Source organism: Trichomonas vaginalis, chromosome II (genome assembly GCF_026262505.1).
Source record: "Trichomonas vaginalis G3 chromosome II, whole genome shotgun sequence".
In the NCBI taxonomy this organism is placed as follows: domain Eukaryota; phylum Parabasalia; order Trichomonadida; family Trichomonadidae; genus Trichomonas; species Trichomonas vaginalis.
Genome location: NC_067204.1, coordinates 17,443,832 through 17,450,106, shown reverse-complemented (window position 1 = coordinate 17,450,106; position 6,275 = coordinate 17,443,832). Strand labels below are relative to the sequence as shown.

At 33.8% G+C, this 6,275-nt stretch overlaps 1 annotated feature.

Moving 5' to 3' along the window:
* Positions 1 to 6,275: part of a mobile genetic element that runs on past both edges of the window.

Sequence of the window (6,275 nt, the reverse complement as noted above, 5' to 3'; positions counted from 1 at the left end):
ATTCTCTGTTCTTCATTTTCCTATCTCTTCAGTTTAAATTCTATATTATAGTTCTTTCCTTTCCCTTGTGATACCGAACGTGGGACGTTATCTTTTCTGATGTTTCTTGTCTTCTTTCATCATATCTCTCTGCTTACAAAGTTCTCAAGTGCTAAAATTATGTAGAGTTGCATAACGTGAAGCCACAGCTATGAACTAATAGAAACTTATGAACATATAGACCTTTTAATTGATGTAATTGTGTCGTCTTGACATCTTTAAGTTCTACATGTTCAAATCACTGAGAGTTCATTAGTGCATTAATTTCAAAACCAAATTTTGGTTTCATGTATCTGGATGCAAAAATGCTGTCAAAATACTGTGCATTGACCATATCGTCTTTTGACTCGAATCGAATGAGGGACGGAGTTGTTTTTTAAACTAACCCACACATATTCCCTCTACAATTATTTCTAAGCAGTTAGATGAACAATAAATGTTGTTTTTTTCTCCCTGTTGTGACATCTCTGTCCATGATTATAATCGGATAAACAAATATTTTAATTGATAAAAAACATATATCTACTTTATTTTTCTATTACTTAAGGATATATTCCATGTTTGTGCTTATTAATTTTTCAAAGTAAAGTCAAATATAATTTAGGTAGAAGGTGACATTCTTCACCCGTATTTCTGCACCTTTTATTATCTCAACCTCTTTGAAATTTCATACCTAAATTCTAAACTTCTAACGATATAAAGTATATGTGTCTAAAAAGTATTTATTCGGTCCAATGCTCATTGATCAAAGACTTCTTCGATGAAATTTATTATTGTCTAATGTAAAATAACATCATGTCCATGAGCGTTAAAAATATAGAGACCCAAAAAGAAAAAATCATTTTTTTAAGTTAGAAGCAGTGGTCATCATCACACCCTTGTTTCTCCTTCACTCTCTTTTTTCTACACCTCTATTAAATTTGACAAATATATTTCAGTTATCAAAAGACATTATAAATTATAATCAGAGTGTCTTTTTTCTTTTAATTAATGATTCGACCATTCAAAAGATATGTAACCGTCTGTCATCATCATTTCAAATCTAAATCCGTAATAAACTAATTTACCACAATAACAAGATTAGTGCATTCCAGTAATATTTTTGCAAGAAAATTAATTCTCGAGAAAATATAAAAAATTATTAGAATTCTCATAGTGTGTAAGAAGGTGACGATCTCACCCTGTTTTCTCACATCTTTAATTCTCAATTCTAATTAGATCTTTTTATACAGACCCTTTTCCTAATTACCGAATTAATTGTATCTTGATGATATGGTATTGATGTCATTATCTCACAGTAAACTCTGCGCGAAGTTTTTTCGTTCTATTCTGTTTTAGAACAATGTACTTTAACTTCTTTACATGCAGTACCTTGCTGTGCCCTAATACATTTCTCCCACGTGCAGCGAAGCAACAAGTTTTCTCTTGTATTAGAATATAATCTTTTTTTATCTTTCCTTTGACTGTTTTGATAATAGGAAAACTCTCTCTGCTGTCATGGATACCTGATTATATAGCTTACATAATTCTCGCGAGAACAAAAAATATACCTACTTTTCTATAATATATATTCTGCTCTAGTGTTTTTCTCTGTAATATCTATCTTCCTTCATTATATATCGATAAACGCATCAGGCTTCTGATGCGCAAATAACTTTCGCGATATAAATACTACATATAATTTTTATTCGACAGTAGTTACTATTTCCTTCATTGCTCGCTTTCACATTTGAGACTTGCGATTCTGATTTATCTTATTCTGTAATAGACCACTATTATACCGCAATAGTCATTTTGTCCTATAAGGCGATCAATGTTTCATATCTTTATTACCTCAAAAGTTCTGGTTTTATCGTATCAGTACTATCTAATCTTACTCTTCTATTCTCTTATCTCCTATCTATGCCTATTACACATTACAATAGCCATACTAGACGTCATATGAGACCCTTCCAAAATGAAGTCTGTGATCGTAGGTATTATCCTACATGTGCTGTTCCACATTCACTCCCTCAAATTCTTCTGTTTGGAGAGTAGAAAAGATACGATCATCCGAACGAACAAGACAAACTCTAGTAATATTCCTAAGATGCCTGTAGTGTCTTCACAATATGAAAGTGCTCGAATCTCTTATGTATAATGACCGATTAAAAGATTGAGAAAGAAAGTAAGTTATTGAACTGACACATGATAAGAAACCAGCAACTTTTTGGTTAAGAAAAGCTACCATCCCATTCTTTCTACATTATAACAGCGTATGCCTACGGGACCACTTTATTGATAAATCAAATGTTTATGCCATATATCAACTATATATATTGACGCTGGCTAAAGGATTGAATCCGCAATGACGTTCTTCAATTGTATTCAAGAGACCAATGATTTTTTGCTACGCATTCAGTAGATTTACCGCATTCACCGTGTTCAAAATTCAAAGAAATTCGACTGCATAAGTTCATCGCTTCGAAAACTTAGTCGATAAAACTACACAAAGAAAGCTCTATCTATCTACATTTTAGGGCTCCGACATACCTTTAAATGAGCGATATCGAACTAAATGTACGTTTAAGATTGAATAGAACAGAGTTTTAATATGAGACAAGAAAATAACCTATTCCAGTTGCATAAGAGAATTTCAAACATACTGGTTGTAAGTGCTTAGTCACGTCGATGATTGTCATCCGCTAGGAATCATCTGCTTCAACTTCGAACTCCGAACTTGCCTGCAGAAGAAATTCCTATTACTGATCTGTGCATAAGAAGAATGTATTAAAATGACTTCTCCGTTATCGTTTAAATATCATTCGATATTTTTACCCTACGAAAGATATAAACGCATACAAAAACTTTAGTGAGTTTTCATTTATTAGACATCCCTAACTAAGTCATGTTAAAAATGTCCTTATAAGATACATCATATAGCAATGTGAGAAAAAGTGAGGAAAATACGGAATGAGATATCAACCTCTTCACTCCTAAAATATATTTCTGCCGAAGTATGAAATGCCACAATTTCATATATAACTGTTTATTTTTTTTACCAAGATATACTTTACACTTCGTAAAAAAAATCCCTAAAATTCTATTCTCTTATTACCTATAAATCTTATTAAGAGAATGTGTGAAAACGAGTTAGGAACGGGTTGAAAACTGTCGACCTCGTTCACGCTAAAACATTATTTTTGGTGTACGAAATTTTACGTCGATTTACATGAGTCCGACAAAACATTTACGACAGATAGTCTTACAATACCACAAGACTATTACGAAAGGATAGTTTCCTTCACTCCAAAACGCGATTTACCGATGAAATCCTGATTGAAAGATTCCGAACGAGTTAGAGACATCATGTGAGATAAACGGTACCATGTCACCTTCTTCCTCAAATTAATATTTTAATCTGAATGCGTGCAACCATATAATCGATGTTTCACTTATTACGATCAGAAAATTATGAGAAGATGTAGTTTCTTATAGAATATTTTTATCCCGAATATACGGAACTCAAATATAGTCATCAACAGAGAACACATTACAAATCATTTCTATGAATTCCATAAGCTGATTATGAACTATGAAAGAAATATTTTGATGTGGGTATCGGTTAACAACACTCCGTCTCATTCTTTCGGTCAGAAAAACAGATATTTACCAAATGCAAAGTATTTTGTACGCGATGTTCCCATTAAGTCCCATGCCTTAAGATACTATGACAACCAAGGAATGGTGTCTGAATATTAAATACGCACTCCCATGAACTCACTTTACAGTGAGTCTTAACATGTGACTAAAAAATCGTTCTCCCTGTATCCAAGTACAGACGCAAACACGTTACTCGTCAGTTCACACTCCTAAAATGGTATAAATGTTCGTCAGTAGCCCATTTCCAGTCGTTATTCATACTGCAAGTGGGCTTCACTCAGGTTAGTGCAACTACAATACTTTATGCTACTTGGACAACTTGTTGTACTAGAGGTATAGCAGAGGAAGATTGCTGATGAAGAAGAACAACTAAAGCATCAAAAAGAATTACCACGTTACGTACCGAAAGAAAGCGAATAAAAGGCCCCTAGTACAAGTAGCTATATATATGAATATGTATGAAAATTGAAGTAAGGACAGAGATATGGTTCTATGTTCTTTAGTCAGAAGAAACCAACAAACGCTTTTTACGATCCTGCTAAGATTTACATATCTGACAGAAATTGGTTCTATCCGCGAACTTACCGATTTAGACCCAAATGAAGATGTTTGAAAATAGTTCACATTTTTTTAATTCTTATATTGATCCTGTCGTTACCTCAAACACACTATGATATATAAAGTTATTGTACAATTCTTACCTTGCAAAGAAGAGTAGTTGCCTGGCATTCTCACACAGACAATTAAACAGAAGGTGTATTTTTGACAACTTTCAAACTAGTAGGGTGTAGTAACGCATTTCATTTTCAAGCTTGACTTTCAAATGGACTCATGTAGCTCTATAAGCGAACTTGATCCTTGTCAAACCTTCTGACATTCCTGAGTCCTTCCTTCCACAGGAAAAACCTCTCGATTTTCTTCCGACAGGAAAAAAGTTTCCATCCTGACAGCGACAAAGTTTCCATCCGACAGGACGAAGTATACCAAAGAAAGTCTTCCATCCGACAGGAAAACGTCCTTCCATCCGCAGACAAGAAAATGTCTTCTTCGACAGTGATCAATGTTTTTTCTTTCCGGACAGAGTAAAATGTGTTTTTCTTTCTCACGACAAGGAAAATTTTTCATTTGTTGAATTCCTCACAGTAAAACCTTATTCCTAATTTCTCGAAAATTGAGAACTTTTGGTTCGACCTTCAGGCAAAATTTTCCTCTCAACAGATTAAATCTCTTCTTCCGACAGGAAGAATCTCTTCCTTCAACAGACACAAAACGATGAGGAACCCGATCGTGTCTCACCAACCAGACACGCCCCTAAGAGCCAAAGAACCGACAGGCTCCAAGCGACCACAGCAGACTACTAAGATAAAACACTTACATTTTTACGTGACTTTTTTACAATTTGAACTTGTTTGCGTAATGATTGAATTCTGAAAGAAATGATGGTCTTAGTATGACTTCTCTATAACTTCTCCATAGTCAAGTGTACTGTCAGAAACTTACCTGCATGGATCTCTTATAGAGTAACTAGTTCATGAAATCGGTCTATCGGACAATCCACGGACTAATCTAAACGTTATGTCAGTCGTATTCTCTTTACTCTTTACTTAAACTCTTTGTGTGCTGTACACAAATGACAACTAGATCGTGTTAAAAGTGTTGCTGAAGCTTCTTAAGAATTCGGACACATGTCATTGTTCTCTATTCTTTCAACAAAGGATAGAGAAGTCATAAGTCAATCCTAAGTAAGAAGACACTCTATGAGAGGTATGTCTTCCAATCTAACGCTATTGCAGATTTCTTGGCGAAATGTGATGGTCTAGTCTCTTAATCTGTTTGTTTCTGAAGTGATTCTCATTCTCTACATTTCTTCATGCATTTCTCCTGCATTTGTGCGGTCTTTAGACTTAAGAAATTTATATACTCATCTCCCATTTCAGCGATTTCTATACTGTGACAAAGCTTTCTTTACCTCTTGCGTACTATATCCAATCTAACAACTCAGTGTATCGTGTCTAAATGTCTATCTTATCCCCTAATAAACTATAGGACCAATATTGTCATAAGTAGTCTTTATGAAGAATAAAAATGAACGTTGTCAAATTGACCCAAAGATCGAAACAAATAACAAAAATATCTCAATTAGATATGTTCTTCTATTAGTTCTTGTGTTGTTTGTCAGCCATTTCTAATAAGCTTGAGAAGTCTTACCCCACCCAGGTGGTGCATTATACCTGTAACCATCTCTGAGCAAATAGAACTTGTCATGTATGGTTTTATCTGACATTTTCTAACTTCCTCTGTTCTTCTTCAATACATTCTCAAAAATTTTGTCAATGTCACAAACTTTTTTTCTTAAACATAATTTTTAGAAAAATTAAAATTTTATATTCTTATTAGAATAAATGTCTAGCGAGTTTCCGATATCTATATTCAGATCAAAATCTTTTGACAGCCAAAACACATTCTGTCGACCTAAAATTTTATCATAGTGTAACAAGAAAGGTGATGTCTGTTCTCAAAGTATCTCGTTTCCTGATTACATGAACCAAAAAATAATAATAAGCAGCAGATCTAGTTCTTTAAAAATTGTCAAT